Source organism: Empidonax traillii, unplaced genomic scaffold (genome assembly GCF_003031625.1).
Source record: "Empidonax traillii isolate 1590-97213 ecotype Southwest subspecies unplaced genomic scaffold, ASM303162v1 scaffold498:size1131258, whole genome shotgun sequence".
Lineage (NCBI taxonomy): Eukaryota > Metazoa > Chordata > Aves > Passeriformes > Tyrannidae > Empidonax > Empidonax traillii.
Window position 1 is genome coordinate 111,732 of NW_020955691.1, and position 22,384 is coordinate 134,115.

At 41.4% G+C, this 22,384-nt stretch overlaps 1 protein-coding gene across 3 annotated transcripts in view; it reads right to left on the reverse strand.

Moving 5' to 3' along the window:
* The window catches only part of RHOBTB1 (Rho related BTB domain containing 1), a 56,110-nt gene that overhangs the window by 28,184 nt on the left and 5,542 nt on the right, over positions 1-22,384 (reverse strand). For 2 of the 3 annotated variants that reach the window (XM_027896460.1, XM_027896459.1), the window contains exon 2: positions 20,189-20,287. The gene's annotated coding sequence lies outside the window, so the exon portion shown is untranslated. Of the gene's footprint in view, positions 1-7,176; positions 7,234-20,188; positions 20,288-22,384 lie in introns of those variants that run through there. The other variant, XM_027896461.1, reaches the window with a different exon arrangement.

A 22,384-nucleotide genomic window follows, 5' to 3' on the forward strand; every position in this document is an offset into this window, starting at 1 on the left:
GAATAGCACTTTAAAAATATTCCAAATAAACCTGATTTATTTCCAAAGAAGTATAAGGTTAGTGTTTTGAAACATGGCTTGCAGATGGTTACGGTTGCTGATTTCTTTCTCTGTTGCTTCACTTCAAATTGCTGTAGGGTGCTTGGTTTTTAGTTTAGTTTTTCCTCATTGCTAAATGAGTTGTTATTATTATCACTAAAAAACAGTTGTGGTTGCCATAGCATGCAGGCTAGTCAGCCTCAGTAATGAAACACTGCCTTTCTAGAGAAATTTTCCAAGAGATCTGTAGATGAAGCACATCACTTCATTATCTAGTCCCCTGGTACACAGAATTAAACACAACAGACAAACACAATCTCTCTCACTCTCTGTATTAAAGTAGGTGTATTAGTACACAATAGATAACCAGATCCTAATCATGAACTTGTCTTGTGTTAAAAATACAGTTCATTATATTTAAAGCTATAGTTGCATTTTTCTCTGCTAGAAAGAAAGAGGATGAAGATCCAAACCCAATAGCAAGTTGCCTGTGCAGGATCATAAATCCACTCCTATGGATCCACTTTGAAACATCCAGATATTCTATATCATCACTTAGAATATAAAAAACATAGTCAAGATTTTTTTCAAAGAGCAGTAGCTAATTATCATCCCTTTTCTCTTCAGCAAAACACCACAAACAAATCACTAAGAGTGATTAATCAGTAATTATGGGGTGATCCTGCAGGCATTTACTTCTTAGCTCTGCACTTAAACATGCCCCATAAGACTGATAGAGCACACCTTAGCATGAAACCAGGAAAGCATTTTACTTAGTTGTTAAGAGCAAACTCTTCAGATGACAGTTCAGAATGACAGCATATAAGAACCTTTCCTGCTCAGTAGAGTTTTTCTCTAAGTTATTCCATGGGAAAAAAAAAAAAAATTCAACCTGTCTCAAGTAATCTGACTAAACATGCAAACCAGGAACTCCTTTAAACAAATGGGTTGCCAACCACAATTACAATGTCACCATTTTATTAGAGAAATCTAATGGAAAGAGACACCAAACTCCAACATGAATTAATATGAATGGTGGGAGTGGGAACTATTTGAAAAACTCAGGGCACCAGTACAGTAACATTTACCCCCAAAAGACACACTCCCTGAAACTATATGAAAGAGCATTTGTAGCTACTCCATATTTCAATCTATTCCAGAGATGTATTTTTTTAGTATAGTTTTGGAATGACTCCTTCAGAGAGCCATTAGGAAATAACACGTCAAAAAGAATACAAAAAAATTTATGAGACTACGCAACACCCTTACCTCCATCCCCAAGTTGCAAAATTACTGCCTGCAACCATGGAAACTGGAAAAGGAGATGCAAAACGCCAAGTTCTTCAGCCACTAAAATCACTACCTTACACTGCAGAGTCCCAAGGCACCAGCACCTCGGAAGGGACCAAAAACCACAAGAGCCAGAACAAGCGTGTGAAATGTTCCTTCTCAATATATAACCTGCCAGGTGTTGTTTCAGAATCTTAATGGATTAACACATCTATGCCAGGGGACAAAGCAGGGGGACTTAGTGTTCACTTGTGCAAGAGCACAGAATTCACAGACAGCTCTGATCTGGGGAAAGGTTAAGGGCCAAAAGGCTGTTTTGTGGTTTGGCTCAATTTAATCACTGAATTTAGGGCTCCACCAAGTATATTTGTGAAATAAATCACAACGTGGTATCAAGTAACAGATAAGCTATACCAGCTGCTGAAAGACCATGACAAAACATTTTTTACAAGGGTATACATTAATATTAGTGTTTTACTAAATCACAGGAGGGCAGATGGGGAGACTGGTTTAAAAAGAAAAACTATTCCTAAATCAGCATCAAAGAACCAGCAGCTGACAAAGCATAATAAGATCCAAGGTGGGATCAGATCACCAAGTCACCATGGGACAAAGGTGGGCATGATGCACATCAGGCTGGATTCTCATCCAGGAGGAAGCAGCACCACCCTATAGCCATTATTTAAAGTCCTGGCAGTTCACATGGAAAGACTGAAAAGGAAGAGAGAGACTTGGGAGGAAGAAATTCAAGATTAACTCTGGAATTTATCACCCACTTGCCCTACACCTGGTCCATTGACCAAAGAAAACAGATACAGCCAATGACTGGGAATGGAGAAAAGCCCTTATACTCCAAAGCTGACCTGATCTACAATGAAAGATCCTTGGATCTATGATGGGTAAGAAGAGAGTGGTAGCTGACAGGATTTTTTTTTTCACTGCATGAACTGATAAATGAGATAACCCTGGATGCTGCTGCTCACAAAAGGAGAATGCAGGTTAATATCTTTCATAAGGGCAGAATCTGGTTCTACCCTTTTTCATCTGTTATGGAATAGCTTGGGGCCAGTATCAACAAAGAAATAAATCCCACAGAATGCTGCTAAATTTGATACAGCTGGAGAAGGTGAGTACTGAGCTTGCCATCAAGAGAGACCCCACTTGACTTACCTGAACCAGCCTCTTTTGCATCAATTTTTGGTCAACAAGCACCAGATTTATTCCTGGCCTCTACCTCTTACTCTGTATTACATGCTGGAAGAATAAGATTCTCAGAAGCCTTCAATCAGCTAGTCCCCACTGTCCCCACTCTATCCCTCACCTTTTAAAGCAAGAACAAAACTGGCCATGGCCTCATACAGAAATGAAAGGAGCAGCCCCTGTGGTAAAGATGAAAAGTCGAAGGACAGAACAGATGCCTCTAAGTTTACCTGAAAACTTCTCGGTCAAATCATCACCACAACCTTTGTAGAAACTGTAGAGACAGGGAATTCCTGGTTTGTAGTATCAGGAGCCTGTCACTCTGCTCTTTGTCTGCATGTCTGAGTCCAGATTTGTTGTCTCTAATGGTTAGTTATTAGGACCCTTCATGAAGCCTGACCTACATCTGTAGACAGAACAACTTTTGGTCAGTAGGAATAAGCACTTCCTTAGATGAACAAAAATCAGAGATAAAGCAAAACACAAATTCTTTCCCCATCACAGTGTATAAAACAGACTGCCCTGAAGCTCAATAGCCAAGCATGAAAACATCCAACTTTAGGTACAACAGATTCTCTTGAGCCTCCTTAAAAAACACAAAGCCCACAAGGACCTGTTTTTGTGTTACACATACCCAGACTATCAGACCAAATAGAGATGCAAATATGGAGTTCAGCATTAGACTTGAACTGTGTCAAATTTTTACAAGTTCTGAAGACCTGAAGGGCAGAAATCAACAAGCTGATTACATTAAGAAGCTCACATATTATTTTGACCTGTGACATACCTTGGGATATCCTTTGTGATGAGATCATCTCCCTAGAAATTAATCCATATAGCAGGTGAAAGACATTCAAGGACCTCCTGTGTGAGAATCTGGGATGAATGTGGGAGGGCCTGCACTGTCACTCTTCCTTTCACCAATTTTTCAGAGTCTACCTCAAGAACAAGCCACAACACGGGACAGCCCCTTGTGCCTCCTTTTGCTTCTTCTTTCACTGTGCAAAGATGTGGAAAATACTGGACCCACCCCTGGACAGAGGAAAATATCCCACAGCTGGTACAAGACCAATTTAAGGCTCACACTTTGGCTTCGCAGATGCATTTTGTGAGGACTCCAGATACACCCAGCTACAACTGACTACTCTTTCATTTAACAGTGATAATAATCCCAGCAGACACAAGGGACTAAGGAGTGACCAAGATCTGGCCTTGCTATAGGTCAGAATCTCTCATATCATCACAAACTGAACTTAACTGTGCCTGACATTAGAGAACCACGTACCTGAAGAACAGACAATACCCACTGATGGCGATAACCATCACCAAACAGCTGGCACTCTATAAAGCAGCCACCCATAAAATGCCATTGTTCACAGTCCTTAGATTAGTCCTCCTTCTGCAAGAAAAGATTATACTGCAGGAGCAGAATGAGGGTGCACTGCTTAAGAGCATTTTAATTCAGCTCAAGAACACATTTTTGAAACAAATGCTCCATGCTTTGTTCACAACAGGTGCAGCCACAGAGTGCACAAACTGAATTCCTTTCAGGTGAATCTGAAGTGAAAGGTGTGCCACCCACCACTAATGAATAAGTGTTCAGTCCATAGGACTAGATTAAAGGCCATCTGAAGTAACACCCTTTGTCCCTGAACTGTGTGCAGTGTGGACACTGGGTCCTCAGCAACAATTTTTTTATCCCCAGGTCCCCTGCAACTGCATCAAATAATCCACTAATGTAGATAAAACATCAGATGCTCTGGCTCCTGTTTTAGTATTTGGATCAACACAACTGGGGCCAGGCTGCGGTTGAATCCTTAGTGATTGCAATACCCAGGAGTATTTGGGATAATATAAAAAACTTGAGCTCAAAGGAAGAAGGGTCACTGGAAAAGCCTGATTCAACCCTACTATGTTTCATGGTAATAAACTCCATGAAATCTCTGATTTTACTCTTTTGCAATTAAGACACTTGTACAGTATTAAACTACTGACACTGTAGAATAGGTTGTTGGTGATTTCACCCATTTATAAAGACAGGTGTTGACATTGTATGCTGACTGGTAACAACATTATTCTGAGCAGCATTCCCAACAGTCCAGAAAGAAAAACAACAACAACCACCCAATAAGGCATTCTCCCAACTTTTGTGCATTTCTGTGAAGAAAATATTTATCAAGTTTTGCTAGAGCTACAAAGAAAAATATTCCAGAGACACTGGTGACCTTCTAACACAGAGAGCTGTTGAATTCACTTTCGGTACTTGTTTTCTTTACAAAATAGAGAATCAGGCTCTTATTTCTTGAACTTTTCTCATGCATTTTCCTCTTAGTTCATCAGTCATGTTAGAAAAATGTTATATGTGATTTTATTCATTCCCAGAGGTTATTACCACAAGGAAATTACCCAAGGACAGTGAGAACTTACAATGACAGCAGGTAAAATCCCCCAAAGACTTAAACACTCACTAGAATAGCAAATACTTCAGGATGTCAGACTTCAGATAAATGCTACTTTCAGATCATGGGTCAAGTCCTGCATTTATGTCTCAAATGCAAATCCAGCAACATTACCTGAATAGTGCAAGAGGCACAAAGATGTGGGGTTTACTTGTATTGCCTAGTGCCACACTTGCAAAAACATACTTTAAAAAGAAGAAAGAAATTGCTATCTTGTGTCTCATGTCAGACAGAAAGGAGAGGAAAACAGAAAGTAGAATGGTGTTGGATGGGAACCAAAGGGAATATACACTTATATTTCATGAACCTATCCCTGATACCAAAGGGATATGACCACATGCACTGCAGGTTGCACCAGTTATAGCTGAGGCACTATCCACTCCTTCAGCACAAGCTTTTGAGCTCTTTTATGGAAACCCAATCAATGATCCAAGGGTACATTCACACCAGTCTGACTAGTCTTGCTCCAAACTATTCCACATGTCTGCCATGTGCAGCAAGGACAGCTCAGCCTTTCCCTCCCTCCCAAACACATACTTTGCCCTACAGTGTTTGTGTACTCTTCTGGCAGAATAGATGGGAGCAGGGGAGGAGAACATCAAACACCTGTTGCTCCTTTGCTTCTCCTCCTTCAAGGTTTCTCTGTACTTTCATCTCCTTCAGCACAGGGCAACATCTGGATGTAGGACTCAAGCATTCTTTCAGCAAATAAAATGTATTAGCAAAGAACCAAACATTGGGATTTACTGGTCAAGTGATCAGCTCTTCCTCTCAGCCTAATGCTCTACAGTATTTGTGAGGCTTGGAGTTTTAAAGGGCAGTTTTAGCTCCCCGGAGCTAAAATTGATGTTTATTTCTTCTTGGATAAAAATACTTCTGTGTATCTGAGCCTGTCCCAGATCTTATGCTCCTTAAGTATTATGTCACTTAAATAAAGAACCCTAGCACAAATATTGAACTCACAATTTTTTTTTCTTCTGTTAATAGCGGATAGATACACTGTATATCTGAGACACAGAATCCTGTGTACAGATCCAACATGCATAGAAAAGAAAAGCATAGCCTAATGGGAAAGGAAATCAGGAAAATACTGAAAAGAGATGAAGCCATTCTGTTTCCATGTAGTGTGATTACCAGTCCTGAAATACAGCCTGTACTGAGATATGTGCCATTCAGTCGCTACTTACACTGAGCAGTCATATGACAAGTTTTCAATGTAGTCCTAAGAACAGTGGGGTTCTCCCCACATGCATTATTCTTACCTAGAAAGACCTGTAGTTAAAGAACTCCCCTTAAGCACACTGAGCAAGCTTATTTCCACCTCAGCTTCTATTACAGCTCAAGCTGAACATTTGGCTTCAAGTCAGCTGTGTGTCCTGAAATAGTACACAAACTGAGGATGAACAAAGTCATTGAGACTATTCTGGCATCACTTCCTTGCTCTTGCTGTGACCATATGCAGAGCCTCAAGGGCTTTCTTTTATTATTATCATTTTTTAAACAAGTATATTGCTTCCTTCAGAAGCCTGAGTAGTGCCTTGACCAATAGAAAGCAACTTAGAGCTCTCTGACTAGTCTGCCTCAATACGTCTAGTGACCGATTTCTCTTTGCTCTAGATGCTGGATGCCACTAAAGGTTGACTAAACAAATTAAAAGTCTACTACTGTTTGGCTCTACCCCTTTCTACGGCCCCCAAATAGGTCCCGACACAGATACCTGATAATCTGTGCTGCAAGACCCCCCAGCAGCCTCCTGCTGTTGTCACAGCAACTCACAACAGACTCCACAGACACGGCAGGGGGAAAGAAAGGGGGGGAAAAAAAGGGAGGAAAAGAAATCCTTCGGGCTTTTAGGAAATGACACTCAGAAGTACCAAGCGCCAGTAGGTTTCTGCTTCCCGTACACATCGTACCCCTCTATTTTTGCCTTACACCTCGTGGCCTCACTGCAAGAGGAAGCCAGACAGATCCGCTTCATCAAGGACTCAGCCCTCTCTGTCCTCGGGGGAGGGGAGGATGCCAACTCCTCCTCCTCCTCCTGTCTCTCCCGACAAGGTGGGAGCGCACCTGCGGGCAAACGGGACGCGCATAGCGCCGGCACCCGCCCCCTGCGGGGCCGATGGGAGCCGACCCGGCCCCGACACCCGCGGGTCGGAGCACGATCGCGCCCGGGCGACGCGGGACCTACCCGGGAGGGCGGGACGCCCGGCAGCCGGGGTGCGGGCGGCGGGGCTGCACCGGGGTCGGGACGGGCCGGCAGCCGCCGCCGCTGCCCGTGCCCGCTGCTCCTCACGGCGGCGGGGCAGAGCCGGGAGCCGGCGCGGCTCGGCAGGGAGGCGGCATCGCCGCGGGCACCGCTCCGCCCGCCCGGCCCCGCGGCGAGCGCGGGGTCCCCGCCCGGCCCTGCCGGCTCGTCCCGCCCCGCGGCGCTGGCTCGGGGCCGGCGGAGCCGTGACGTCCCGGCCCCGCGGGCTATTTTTAGCGCGGCGATTGGATTTCATTCATGAAACTGCAGCCGCGCGTAAAGGGGCGGCGGATGGAGCCGCCCCCGCCCGCACAGCGCCCGCAGGAGAGCGGAGCGTCCCCCTGCCCCATCGCCCCAGCGGGGCAGCCCCGGGGCACATCCCGATCCCGCCCCATCGCCCCAGCGGGGCAGCCCCGGGGCACATCCCGATCCCGCCCCACCGCCCCAGCGGGGCAGTCCCGGGGCACATCCCGATCCCGCCCCACCGCCCCAGCGGGGCAGCCCCGGGCCCATCCCAGTCCTCTGTCCAGACACAGGCAGGCGGGGGCTTTCTGCCACGGCCTCACACAGGAAAAGCTCAGGCACGAAACCAGCCAAAACCAAACCCATACTACCCCCCACGCCCATTCTCTGTACATAGACACTGTAAACATCGTGTATACATACACAATGCAAAGGTTCCGAAGGCCTCCCTCGATAATGCCCTAAGTTGGGCGTGCGATTTCTTAGCGCAGGTGCTGTGGTTATGTTTTGAAATCACTTCTCTATTTTCACTAATGTTTGAACCCTTCGTGTAAAACAAACACGTAACAATTAAACCACAATCCCCCCCTTCCCTTATATTGACAATCTAGACTTGGTGTTTTCAAACCAGCGAAAACAGCTCAAGGCCCTGAGTGTTACTGTGGAAAGTACTCACAATCCAGGCCAGGCTCCCTGACCACACTCCCTGCAGCAGTCTGGCTCTTCCCTTTACCACTTGACATGAAGAAAAATGTCACTGATCAGTAAGGGGCATGGGTGCAATGGCTGCAGCTGAGGGAACTTTTTGACATAGCTGTGACTATTAAAAAAATAGTCACTATTCAAAAAATATTCTCTTAACAGCAACCAGGACTCACAAATTGCATAGTCTCATAGCATTAACACAGTATTTTGCTGGCAAACATTATAAAGTTCTTTTAAAAATACCACTTATAATAATAGTTAACAGTACCATTAACAGGTTAACAGCGTCCAACTGCATTTGGTTATAGTCAATTACTTACATTTTTCAAATACCCGGAAGCCAAACTTACATTAACCAGGTCAGACTGCAAAAATTTTCAGTTGAGTACATCTATGTCAGGACAAATTACAGTTTGCAACTTCATATCACTGACAGCTATTAGGAGCAAGAGAACAACATGCATCATAGCAAATACTAAGTGTAACTAGCTTTGTACAGAGTTTGGATGGAAAAGACAAATGCATCAGAAACTATAATAACTCTCACTCAGACTACCTACTTGCAATAAAAAAAAAAATCAACTTGACAATGCAGACAACAAAAAGTAAATGAATGACAACAGATTTAAAATGCATAGTAGAATTACCTTCCATTATTTAAGTTTCAGGATCTATGGGAACTTTTTTTTTCTCCACAAATGAGGGCTAAAAATTTTCATGCTATGCAAGAACAACAGCCCCAGTTGTTCACTTGTTTCTCCAACACACAACTTTTAGGAAAACAAAAAGGCTCAGGTTCATCCTGCTGAATTCAGGAGGCTGAACAAAGCAGAGTGATACAAAAGGTATTCCTTTTATAGTATGGCAATTTTTAATTCCTTATTGGTACCTCTGTTCTACAGTTGAAATGATCCGTTTCTGAAGACAAATCACACAGCTAGAACCCATGCCTCTGTTAAAAACACCCAGACTAACACTGCTGCAAACATTGAGTGTTTGTCAGAACAGGTAAGTGAGCATCATGTGAGAGAAAGCCAATACAAAGCAACCAGACTTGCCACGGTACTGACTCAAGAAGTATTGGACTGCAATAAAAAATAAAAATAAAACCTCTACAAACCTTTAGATCTGCTTGCAAGTTCTTTACAGAGCTTTACTACAGAAATAAAGGAAGAGGGCAGAAAAAAAGGTGTTATTTTTAGTGCACAACAGTAAATTTAGCAGAATACAGCAATGACAAAGATTAGTCAGGTGGTTGAAAAGTGAAAAAAGAGAAAGAGAGCTTTGCTTTTGATGGGGATAAAGAAAAGGTCTCAAGTTTTTATCTTTTTCTGTTCCATCAAAGGGTACCCAGAGCCTGAAGGCTTCTGCAGCTGTGGAAATAGCTCCATGCTATGAAGTTGTTTCCATTTTAATGACCATCTACAGCAACTCTTACCACTCAGTGCTTTCCCACCACAAACGTAAAACTTCTTATAGAATTCAGGTGTCAGCTTTTCTGGCAAAGTATAAAATAAAACCCCAGGACAGCTAGAAGCTCTCTGCTCTCTGACACGCAATCGTATTTACGTTTTCCAAACTTTTCAAACAAACAGTTGAGTTCTGACCATAAACATGAGTGACACCTTGAGAAGTGGTTAGAATGAATCTCTAACAGGGGCTGCAGAGTAACCGACAGTCTCTAGACTGTGGTACAAGAAAGCACAGTAATAAACCACAAGTATTCCCACTGACTTTGCATAAGCATTAAAAATACATGAATGGTAAAGTTTTACTCAATTAGATGTTTAAGTATCCCAGGTAGCCAGCTTGGATTTTTCATTTTAATTTCTTTGTTTTCAGGGGGGAATAACAGCTAGAGGGGAAGGGAGAAGGGAATAAGTTCTGTCTTTGCAGGCAATCCTAGAGGACATGGCATTGGACCATTTAACTGGAGTCCCTGTTTGCCAAGTCGATACAGCTTTCCAAAACATGTTTATGGGCTGCCAAGCGTGCTCCATCACTGCAGCTCCGCTATGCGCTTTTAACACTATCACACAGCTGAGAGAAGGACTGGATTAAAAAAGAATAAACTAATAATTAAAAAATGCGTTCACACCCACGGAGAATTCTACTTACTTAGAACTATTTTGGTTTTGCTAAATTACAGAACGCGTTTGGAAGTAAACGTAAAATGTACATCCCCATATGCTCCAACATATTATTTGTTACTCTGGGGCTAAATTAACCTTTTGGTTTTGAGACTATAATTCTCACATGATTAAAAAACATCAGGAGAGAGCATCAGTTGTGCATAAACTGTGACTGAATTTACAAATAACCTTTCTACTCCGGGATCTGGAGAGTTAGTATAACTTCAGAGGCTGCTCCGACACGCAGTGTTAGTAGAACTCCTCAGGGAGCTTTCTACCAGCTCAGAAACGCTGGAGCTCAATGCCCTCAGGCCCTTCCATCCTCTGCACTCCCACGACAATAGGGAAAGGCTCAGGAGTAGACAGGTTGAAAAAATACCAGTCAAGGATAACAGGAGGTGCAGGAAGAAGAGACTTACAAGCACTTACTTCAGCTACTTCGACAAAACTCTTCTGGAAGGGGAGGAAGTGGACCAGCCCATGCTTCTTACCACCCCATCATTATCTCAGTCTGCTCTATCTGCAGAAGGATATTCTACGCATGGTAACTCTGGGGTTTAGTTTTTATATTTCTGTTTAGCAGCCTTCTGAGAAAGTCTACATCCCAGACCCATGGGCCACGTGGAAGGAAGGGGTTCTTCCCTGGACTAGAGATCTAGGTATGGTCTGCTTAAAAAAAAACCAACAACAAAAACCAACCAAACAAACTGGAGACACGGCTCCTTGCTCCCTCTGAGGACCCACTCAAGCTTTTAATTCAGGACAACTGATATTATTTCTCCTCTGTTTTAGGTACTAACACCCAAGGATAAATGCAGTTTCCCAAGGCAAGTTACACCAACAAGAGTCAGCAGGGACAGTTACAGGACAGAGCTTGAGTGTGCAATGAAAGGTCTGACATTGCAGAGGATGCCTGGGACAGTCCAAAACAAAAACTCAACAGTACAGGGCAAACTAGAGTTCCTCTCTCTCCCTTATCCTTGAATGCAAGAGCCTTTCATATTAGAAGACTTTAGGAGCACGTTTAGATGAAAAGATTGTTTAAATTTAAATTTAAATTTAAATGCACAATTAATTAAGTAAAACAAAGTAAGTTAAATTGTCCCGTATGGGCTCCACATTGCGTATGGCAATCTCACAGGGACAGAAGGTGCTCTCTACAGCCCATGAAATCTGCTTTCAACAATACAAAAAGAACATGAGTGAATGAAGTACAACCAAAATAAGGAGCCATGGTACTTCAGTTATGGACTTCACCATCCACCCATTGTCTGTGATATACGTAGTCTCAGCCAACTGGCAGCATGTGAATTAAAATACCAGAATTACCCAGCTCCTGTCATTGAAGTCTACTTTTTCCCCACAATTACACTTAGAGGCTTTAATGATGCGGGTAGATCAAAATAATTTCTAACTGCTTCTGTAATGGATTAGGATATATTTCATTAGATTTTACCCATAAAAAATTCATAAAGCGAATAAATGCCTTGAAAAAAACTATGTAAATACATATTCTATACACACTGAAATAAAATTCAATCCATTTCCTATCAATGCATTTTTTTTCATTAATAGGTTTCCATTCAGGGCTACAATGTACCCATGCCAAATCCTTATGCATTCACAACTAGCTTTCTTTTCAAAACTATTGTACATTGTACCCAGTCCTTTTTACTCTTTGGTATAATACGGGCAGAATTTAGAGTTTGACGTAAGGTGGTTCTACTAGGTGATGTCAGCATGTACTCTCAGCCAGCTATGCAAATTGATTAGGCCAGTTGCATCCCTTTTCCTATGATCCCACACAATTGTCTTAATTCTCAGAGATGAAGACATGTAACATATACAATGATACCTTCACTGTGTGCATTGGATAACACAGATCACTATGCATTTATTTGTTATTTTTTTTTCAGTTATTCATTGAATGCTAAATATAGTGCAAGACCATCATCGCTTAAGAAGCCTGCAGTGCACCAGATTTTATTAGAGCATTCTGTGAATGATATATGGCACCAGTTTTTTGCCTTATTTCTTTTGCCATTTTTTCTTATTTCTTTTGCCATTCTTTCTCACTAGAAGGGGGATATGGAAGGCTTAATATAGGCATACATTTTAAACAGCTGAGTAAACAGGAAAGGGACTATCTAGAGAAGGGAAATGCCAATACTTATAACTTAGAATAAAAATTAGATATCTACTATTTTTCAGAGGGTTGTATTTCAGCAATACTTTAGTTTTCAGTCTATTCATGTGTAGGATATGGGCTTTTGCATCTCCTTGCTTCCATACTTAAGCTACAAGACCCTGCTTCCCTCCACCTCACCCCACAACAGAATCACAGTTTAGGTGAGAAGGGTCCTCTGGAGGTCATCTAGTCAAATCTCCTCAATGCACAGCTAATTTCAAAGCTTGATCAGGTCAACGATGGTCATTCCACAATCTGCAACCCGTCTGTTCCACTGCTTAGTCCCACACTAAGAAAATGGGCTTTTTTACAACCACTGAGAAAATGTTTTTCTTTACACCTGCCTTGCTGCTACTTCTGATTGCTGCCTCTCCTCTTTTTGCTGCACAACTGTGAGAAGATCTAGTTTCCCCTATAACCCCCTGTCAGGTACCTGAGATAGTAATTAGAAACCCTTTTAGCCTTCTCTTCTCCAGGCCAGATAAGCAGCTCCCTCAGTGTCTGTGCACATCTCGTGTTTCAGTCCCCAACCATATTAGTGGCCTTTCCTTGCACTCTCCTCAGTTGGTCAATCTCTCTTCAATAAGTGAAGGCTGAAGCTGAGCACAGCTCTTCAGGAGCTGCCTCCCAAGTGCCGAGTAAAGGGGAATAATCCCTGCCATTGACCTCCTGGCTGCACTCATCCTAACACAGCCCAGGATAGGGCTGATCTGTGTTGCTGGAAGGGCGCTCAGCTGAGCCAGGTACGTTCACTTGTGCTGTCAGAGCCTCTCATGAAGCCTTACAAAACTCTGATATTGTCTTTGATGCTGCACTTGTCTTCCTACAGGCTGTGTAGTCTGGTCTTAAAAGGGAGTGGATTCACTTGAACAGTCCCAGTTTGCAAAGTTAGGTGTACCAGAATACAATTAAGCAAAACAAAATTTTGGCTTAATAAGAAGAACAGCAAGAGAAACAGCTGAGCAGTTATGTAAGAGTCTCCCAAGGGAAGAAGTGGTAGAGTTATGGCTCGCTGCATTCACAACCCAGAGAGGACAAGGCTGTATTAAGAATTTGTTCTATGGCAGAGTTTTGTATTAAATGTGTAATCTTCTCTAATATAATAATTTTGCAACAGCTTGTGTTTGCTTTATTCCATGCTTCCAGATCCTCAGAACTACATGTTTAAGAAAGATTCAATCAGCTTATAAAAACAGTTCCAATCAAGAGCTAAAGAGGACAAACTGACTAGTAGGATTTCTTCTTGACTGTGTGACATTTTGCTGTTTGGCAAGGGAATGAATCTGGAAGCAATAGTGCTGGCACCTGCATAACTGTTCAGTTTCTTAAAGTGTTTCTGCCATCTAATCAGATGTTAATGGAATGGAAAGAACTTCTTTGTGGAATGAAATGAGAGTCATAGCAAACAGTCAGCAGGGGAAGATTTTCTGTCTGTCTGACCTTCTGGCTAGCTGTCAGTGTCCATCTCTCCTCTGTGTAGATGAGTCAAAATTCACTTGTCTCTAAATACTGAGTTTCAAAGAGACTTGGAACATCTTTACACTACAACTACAGGAGGTTTTCAATGGCAAATGCAGTCTTTGCTTCTCACTCTTGATCCGAGCTATTGAGCTTCAAAAACCATATATAAATGGATCAGCCCTTATTCTTCAAGCATTAAAAATGCTCTGCCTGCCTTTTGAGGCTTGCATAAATCACCCATAGCTTTATATGCAGAAGGATACAAAATGTAGACCAAATTTGAGAAGCTGTAATGTTGGTCAAAGATTGCATAAATTTGACAGGAATAACACACAAATAGAGATCTCTGCAACAATATGCCATCCCTGCTGACTTGCTTATACTGGTGCAATAAAGAGATCCTGAGGACAGGCCTAGAACACAGATCTCTAGTTACAGCAACTAGAAGATACAGGGTAGGAGTGGTGAGGGGAAGAGAAGCAAAGTGGATTCTCTCGCCTTTTTCACAGTTGCCAAAGCCAAGTGTTATTGGTCCCTGAATTACTGCTTATATACAAGAACAGCAGCCAACAGCCATATCCTGATCTTTATAGGGTGTCAAACCAAAAGAGCAGGATTAAATAGGAGAATCAAGGGCAGCTTAATCTCATCATCATTAATCTTAGAAAAATAGCCTTATTAACTGCAACTTGCTCTTCTGCACCTCTGTCCCATAGTAAGGTAGACATGAAAGTAAAACACCCTAATTACGGTTTAAGAGCCTGATATAAATCCTACTGAAACTGCTGGGGAAAAGAATTCAGTGACTCCTCTGGGCTTCAATTCAGGTGGTAATTCAAGAAGAAAGAAATCCATAGACTTAGTTGCAACATGCCTGTCTTAAAAAGATGAAGATGTATAACTTAAAGTAGCTGAAGTGAAATGGAAATGAACAAAGCACCTGTAACTTAAATATTTTTTTCATTAGGTTGTCCAAAGAATGTACTGATTTGGATTACAATCTTCCTCAAGATTACAGTACAATTCTTCCTTAAGTTTGAACAGTACCAACACTATGGTTTTACTCACTCAAGATCAAAATTCAAAGTCTGAAACTCCTGTTACATTCTGCATATTTTATACCTTGGAACCATTCATTTTGTGAAAGAGAACGCTTTTCCAAGAAAGTAAGACCTTGTGCCTCTTACAACTAATTACACCAGTTTAATTACATGATTTAGTTACACCAGCAAAGATTGCTTGCAAAGACTGCACTTTTGCAACACGACAAATTCAGTGGGTTAGACTGGATTGTATCAACACAAAGTTTTTCCTGTCCAAACACAGTTCATATATTTTAGTGGTTTACTTCAATGTGTCTAAGCAAATCTAGTTACCACTTTTTTGTTTCCTCAGTGAATTAAGGCCTTAAATCATATGCAGAAAGAAAATAACCAGGGTTGGTTCTGATGGATATCCATCTCCCTCTGAAACACTTGCTATAAATTCTAGCAAAACGGTGTAGCTGAAGGATAACGCTAATTGCAGAAACTGCAGAGGAATGCACACAAGTGATTCCAAGTCTGAGAAGCAGGGAATGAAGACAGTTTTCATGTTTCACCCCAGGCTGTTTGATGAGACTTTCCTTAATTATGTTTATTAGGAATAGTTACCAAGAAGGATTCTGTTCTTTTTAACGCTACCATTCAAAAGCCATGGACCATGTAATCACGTACTTCTTGCACATATCTGCAGTTTTTACAGAGGGTGCAGAACATACTACTCCAGGAGCTGCTAGAGTATCATTGTTACGTGCAGAGTAGGCAGAAATCAGAGAACTTAAAGGAGTTTGTTTGCATAATTTGCAAAGTATGGAGAAAAAACCATCACTTTCCAATTACGCATATATTGATAACTTCAGCATTTAAGTATGTCAGGAGCAGAATTTACCTCTGTAAAATTAAAACCAAACTAGAACCACTAGCAGTGGCATCAGGGAGCTTTAACAAAATCAAAAATATTCCAGTGCCTTGAAATTTCTCATTGCTTGGAAGTCATATTGTCAAAGCATCATGAATTCTACTAACAGGGTTTTTTTCTCTTTCAATAAAGTAGCAAGGCACGTAGAGCTTTCTTTTTAAAGAATCCTTTTATAGTCTTTTCCAAGTCATGCAAGAGTCCTTTTCCTTGGTAATGGTAGAAGGGAAGAACTACACAGGTATTCATCTTATTTACTCCCATACATATTGGCAAAATTGCTAAAGCAGGGTGCATTTTGTAGCATTATAAAATCCTCAAGAGAACTGAATCCCTCCCACATCTCATCACCAAAATATTTTTGCAGGGAAAAAGTATGAATTATTTAATTGCCAATAAAATTTCATCAAACTGTATCTGTTACAGAAGGTAAACATTTCTCCACCATTCCAACTGTTTTACATTAGCTGAAATTCAGATCTACAGTTAAAATACTACTGCACCATTATTGTAAGAGAAATGTTGAGAGTTCCTTAATTATGGTGCTGCCAGTGGGAGGCACTGTTGCAAATACACGAGGAAAGGAGGATTAAAAGAACAAATTCACCCCTGGAGAAATTCAGAGGAGAAAGCTCCATTGCCTCAAGAACAGCTTGACCCACAGGTATTTTCCTTAGAATACTGGGAACTGTTTTTTGAAACCTTCTTCTGTATTTCGTGACCCATCATCTACATTACTGTCATAAGCACACATGACAGTCAAAAACACGTCTCTGAAACAGAAGAGCCAAATTTAAGGGGTTCAAGTGTTGACAATGGCCATAAATCAAGAACTGAAACATTGATAGCCACAGGAGCCATAACATTCGCCTCAAGTATAAACACTACCTTTTACTCAGGACAATTAATGGAACACCTGCCCATGCTGAGCACATGTAGGAGCCCATGTAGAAGCATATTTTATCACCAACAAAGTGGTGAAAACAAGCAAGTAGCTAAAGCTCAGGTACTGTCACCAGACTTGTTTTTATTGCTGCAAATCCTCATCTTGAGAGTTCTAGGCCCTTGCTTCCAAAAGTGTGAGAGACACGTAATTCCAGTTGGCAAGAGAATGATCTGGAATATCAGATCTGCTTTTATATCACAAATTGGGTACCTTGGTGCTTAAAGTTAAAAACATAGATTTCAACAGTCTGATAAACAGTGCTAGAGAATATAAATTTAATCACAAAGATCGAAAGGAACAAACAGCAACACTACCCTTGCCCTCACACCCCAACCACACACACAAGGCAGGTCCCCAAATTTCTAATCTGTATCCACAAGCAATCATAACCTTGCAAAGAACTAGCTCAAGCCGTTTTAAAATTCAAAATTTCCTCTGCTGCATTTGATTTTGCTGAAAGTTCCCATTACACACACACACCTCTGCTGGGTTTGCACAGTCCAGGATTTTGTTTTTACCAATCTGAATTGTCAGCTAAATTAAATTACCAGATTGCACTGTAGAGGCTATCACACATGTAGCTATTTTATTCCACTGAGCATGAAGAAAGTAATCTCAGAAAGCAGTACCTTCTTTACCCAGAGAGCTAAATTTACTACTACTCGTCTCCTAATGCCTCAAGTGACACAAAAGCCCATAAGCAAATAAGCTGTGACCAGGATATTAAGGAGCAAATAACACCTCTACAAAGACATGCCTTCCACAGGTGTAGCATTTTCTGCCTCAAGCACACAACAATACACAAGTTAGCTTTTGTTCAGATCTGCAGATGTGTTCTCTGAGAAGTAAATCACAGAAGCAACAGGAACTGGTGTGGAAACAGCAAGTTTCTGAGAACATTATTCTGTAATTTACCTACATGACCAATGCATGTTATTTAGAAATTCATTTGGAGACAGAAAATCAGGTTGGGAAGTCAGACTTGAAACTGGAAGCACAGGTAAAGAGAGATATTTGGGTTCTAGGGTGTGCCATTTCCCTTACTAAGCACTTTTTGATGCTAAGATCAGTTTTAGTGCATATTAAATAATTCATAGCATCACTGTCCTGGTTTCAGCTGGCGTAGAGTTAATTTTCTTTCTAGTTGTTGGTACAGTGCTGTGTTTTGGATTTATTGACAATGCTGATGGCACTCTGATGTTGTAGGTGTTGCTTAGCAATGCTGACTCTAAACTGAGGACTTTTCAGTGTCCCATGCTCCACCAGTGAGCAGGTGCACAAGAAGCTGAGGGGGAGCATGGCCAGGACAGGGGGCCCAAACTGGCCAAAGGGATATTCCATACCATAAAGCATGATGCCCAGTATATAAACCAGGGGGATTTGGCCAGGAGCTGCCAATTGCTGCTCAGGGATGGGCTAGGCCTTGGTCAGCAACTGTATTGTGCATCATTTGTCTTTCTGGGGTTTTATTTCTCTCTCTTTTTGTTGTCTCCTTTCCCATTACAATGATTATTATATTTTATTTAAAGCATTAAAGAGTCCTTATCTCACCCATGGGTTTTACCTTTTTCTGACTCTCCTACCCACCCCGCTGGGGTGCATAAGCAAGCAGCTACATGGTACTTAGTTCCTGGCTGGGGTTAAACCACGACAATCACAACTTGCATATATGAAATATGACAGACTGGCTTTCAGGAACTGCATTACCTATAAAATGACTTCTATTTTTATTCACAAAGTATATGTTTGTCTTTGATGATGTGCTGAAAGGGGCTCATTAAATTACTAATGTAACTATTAAAGCTATTAAATTACCAATTTTGAGGGATCAATTCAAAGCACATTGAGATAAGCATAAATCCAAAGTAAACCAAGTGTCTCTTCACTTCAGTGACCCTCCTATGAGGTTCTGAATGCTAAAATATCTTTCTCCTGACAGGTTTAACCCCTTCATTGTATGACCCTCCCTGGCCAAAACAATTGAAGTAGTTATTCCTGTGGCTCACAAAACATTCCGCCTGGTAGTACATAACGATGGGGGGAGGGGAGATGCTTGGTTTGTGTTTATTTTCAGAGCCCAGGGGAGACATTGCTCCCTAAGCTTCCTGACAAGATGCTTATTTTTATTCACATTGTCACTATGTCTTCCCATGAACAAATATTTATACTTCAGAGGAAATGTTTCAGTAACATGTATCAGACAGGATAAGCAATGTGTTCACTTCCCTTCCCTTTATTATGAGAAAGCAATTTTGCTTACATGAGGAAGTAAATAAATAGATTCCCCAGAGATGCCTGGGAAGGGGTAATTTTTGCAGGGAACCCGTGTTGAAAATACTGGCAGCATGTCACTGTGTTAGCTGACCTGCAGAGGTTTCATTTGCAATTGCAAGAAATGAATACATTAGAGACTTACTGTTTCCTTTTTGGTTCAGAAAAACAAACTATTCCTTTACAATCCTGTTTCAATTAAAACATTTTCCCTTCTGACAAATTTTATAGCATGTTATTTCCTATCTGCATTATTATCATGTGCATTCAATTCATATGGCAAGATATAAATCCATCTTTTGTTAATGGTTCTGAACGTACAATAGATTGAGAAGGCCAATGGGTGAAAACAACCTAATTTCATTGACTACTCCAAATTCTGAGCAGAGGGCTTTACTATATGATCTCCTGAGGTTCCTTACAACTTGAATTTTCCTGTGATCCTAAATTAAGGTCACATATTTGGTTTTACTAACTTACTGTAGGAACTGTGAAGATCTGGCTGTGATGCTTGACAAAAGCAATATAAATATGCACCTGCAACTCAGGCTGGCAATGGCCCTGCTTTTCCCTAGGCTGCAGAGAGCAGGAACTCAGAAACCTGCTTGGATGCATGAAACAGTACCTGCATATTTGTGGTGCAAGCTCTTTTTTCATCCCAGGATCTCACTCATTTCCTGCATCTGCAGTTAGTCTGTGTAAGTATTCGCTCTTGAAAATTAGGCTTAGCAGCTTCTGTTTCTTTGATGCTTTGAAAAAAAGCCTGACATTGGGTCAAAAAGCTCCTCTGTGCAGAAGCCACCCATTGCTAACCCTGCAACAACACCCATCCTTTATACATTTGTTTATATCTACTGGAATATCAGAACAAAGCTGACTAATCCTGTAAATGAAAGGACTAATTCTAGGACTTTTCCATTTAAGACTGCTAGTACAAAGTTCACCAAGACACAGATGCTATAACTTTAAAATACCTGACAAAAAGCAGTGGTGACAGGCAACACTAGGTGAAACAAGTCAAGTTTTCTTTTATTTCTCCCTGTCAATACTTACCTCAAAGGAGAGAATAATGTTCATATCCATTTTTAGCAGCTTGATCAAAAGCAGAATTCCTTTACAGATACTTCATGTCTTTCTCTTACTGTGGCATTCCTGAAGAGGAAAGGAGAGGGAAAAGAAAAAAAAGAGAATAAACCTTATTTTCAACCTAAAATTACAATACATGCAATAGCAGAGACATCTTTTATGGTCCATTTTATACTATAAAACAGGTCTGCTTGGTAAACAAAACAGTTTTTAAAGTTTCAAACATGTAGATTGAAAATCTTCATTAAAGTACTGTTTGCTCCGATGCATTGAAGAAATCATGGGTAGCTGGATGAGCTCTTGAGCATAACTGCAGATTGACATAGCTCTGTCAAATTAAGCTTGTTCTTTAATAATTTTCCTCTGGATTTGGATTTTAAAAATCACCTTAGGTGTCATAAGCACTGCTGTATCACAGTTGACCAACTCCTCTCTCTTAGGTAACAGAGTGTGAGAAGGGCTTTTTTGCCCACCTTCAGGAAGGCATCAAGACTAAAATATGAGCTGGCAGCCTGATGACAGGTGAACTGGGATTTCTGTGTTGCTTCCCCTTTGGTCCCAAATGAAATTAATTATAAAAGTGCTTAGCTGGGTTTGGTCTGTGTTATTGTGGCTTGGTTCCCATCCAGGAGCAAAGGTGGGAGCAACACTGATTTCACCTCAGACAGTGCCCTAAAAGCAATACTTGATGACACAAGTAGGTTTCAGAGGTTCATGCTCTAGCTTGAGTAGCACAAGTGAAATGCAGATTCTTCAGCTGAACAGACCAGTGGCCCACTTAGCTTCTCCAGGCATTTCTCCCTTCTTATCAGCAACTTTTCAGACTTGAATTTAGGTCCGAAGTTAGCTTCTCACAGAAATTCCCACCTTCTGTAGATACCCGGCACAAGACAACAGTGAGGGCAAACACAGCAAATGAAGTAACACTTCTTTCCACCTCTGCGGAATAAGCAAGCCAAAGGCATTGACACAAGAGCTAGAAGCATGATCTTTATATTCCTCTACAAGTCCTTCCCTTCCATTTGACACTTAATAACAAGCATTTTAGTGGCAAAGACCATATCAGTCTTCCTGAACTGCCATGTTTCATGCAGCTACAACTGTTGAGAATTGTATGGATGGCAGATTAGAAGTTACTTGCAGCTCCTTTCAGAACATGTCTTTATTAAAAAAAAAAAAAAGGATCTGGTTTACCTGCTCTTAACCCAGAGCTCTCTCTGCTTTTATTTCACTGAAATCTCATACACTTCTAACAGCCTTTCTCTGCTTTGCCCTCATTAAAATCCAGAAACGTGGCCTCCAAAGATACATCAAGATCCTTCTTGCTCTCAAACAGACATGCACCAGTTCATTCATAATTCTTTTTCAGCAATCATTAATTATTTACGTTACTGTCCTAATAAAGGACACAGTGAGACTCTCCTGCTTGCTGAGACCTTTTTTAAATTGTTGTGCTGTAAAGTCAGACCAGTTGTTTGAAGAATGTAAGCGGATAGAAATGTAGCTAAACCTGATTTTCATCATTACTAAAGCATAAGCCTAAAAGTTCCACTTCACAGAAAAATGTTTCTGGCCTCCATCCCTCAGTCTCTGAGGTTCTGGTTATGAAGACAGTTGGGACCACAAAAGAAAGGCTCAATTCTTAATTAGCATTGTGCTGACTGATTACAACTTCAAATTATAAACATCTTTCATACCAAGCAGATCTATCTCTGTGATGATGATCTGCACTCAGAGGAATAGAGATGCTAAACCTTACATGGAACTTCCTCATCTGAGTCTCTCTCACAGCTGAGAAAAAAGCTGGTTTTATACAACTCTCACACTGAGTGCCTGCATGAGAGAGCACCAGTTCCTTCCGTGGCAGTGCAATTCCTTCTCTCTTCCATCTGCTCCACACCCAGGCAGTCACCACCCGAACTCACCCCCAACAGCAAGCACACCGTGGTACTGTCTGCAGGACATGCAGCAAGGTCAGTGTAAGCTGAGGGACACTAAAGCCAGCTGGAACACAGAGCAATTCAGGGAGGGATGTACTTAAATGGTCTAATTCTCCCAAGGGGGGAATTTCCTTTAAATAGGCAGGAAGGTGAGGAGCAGGTGGTTGTTGCTGCAGGTCGGCAGGTGAAACGTTTGCAGGGTAAACCAGGCCCAGAAGGAATG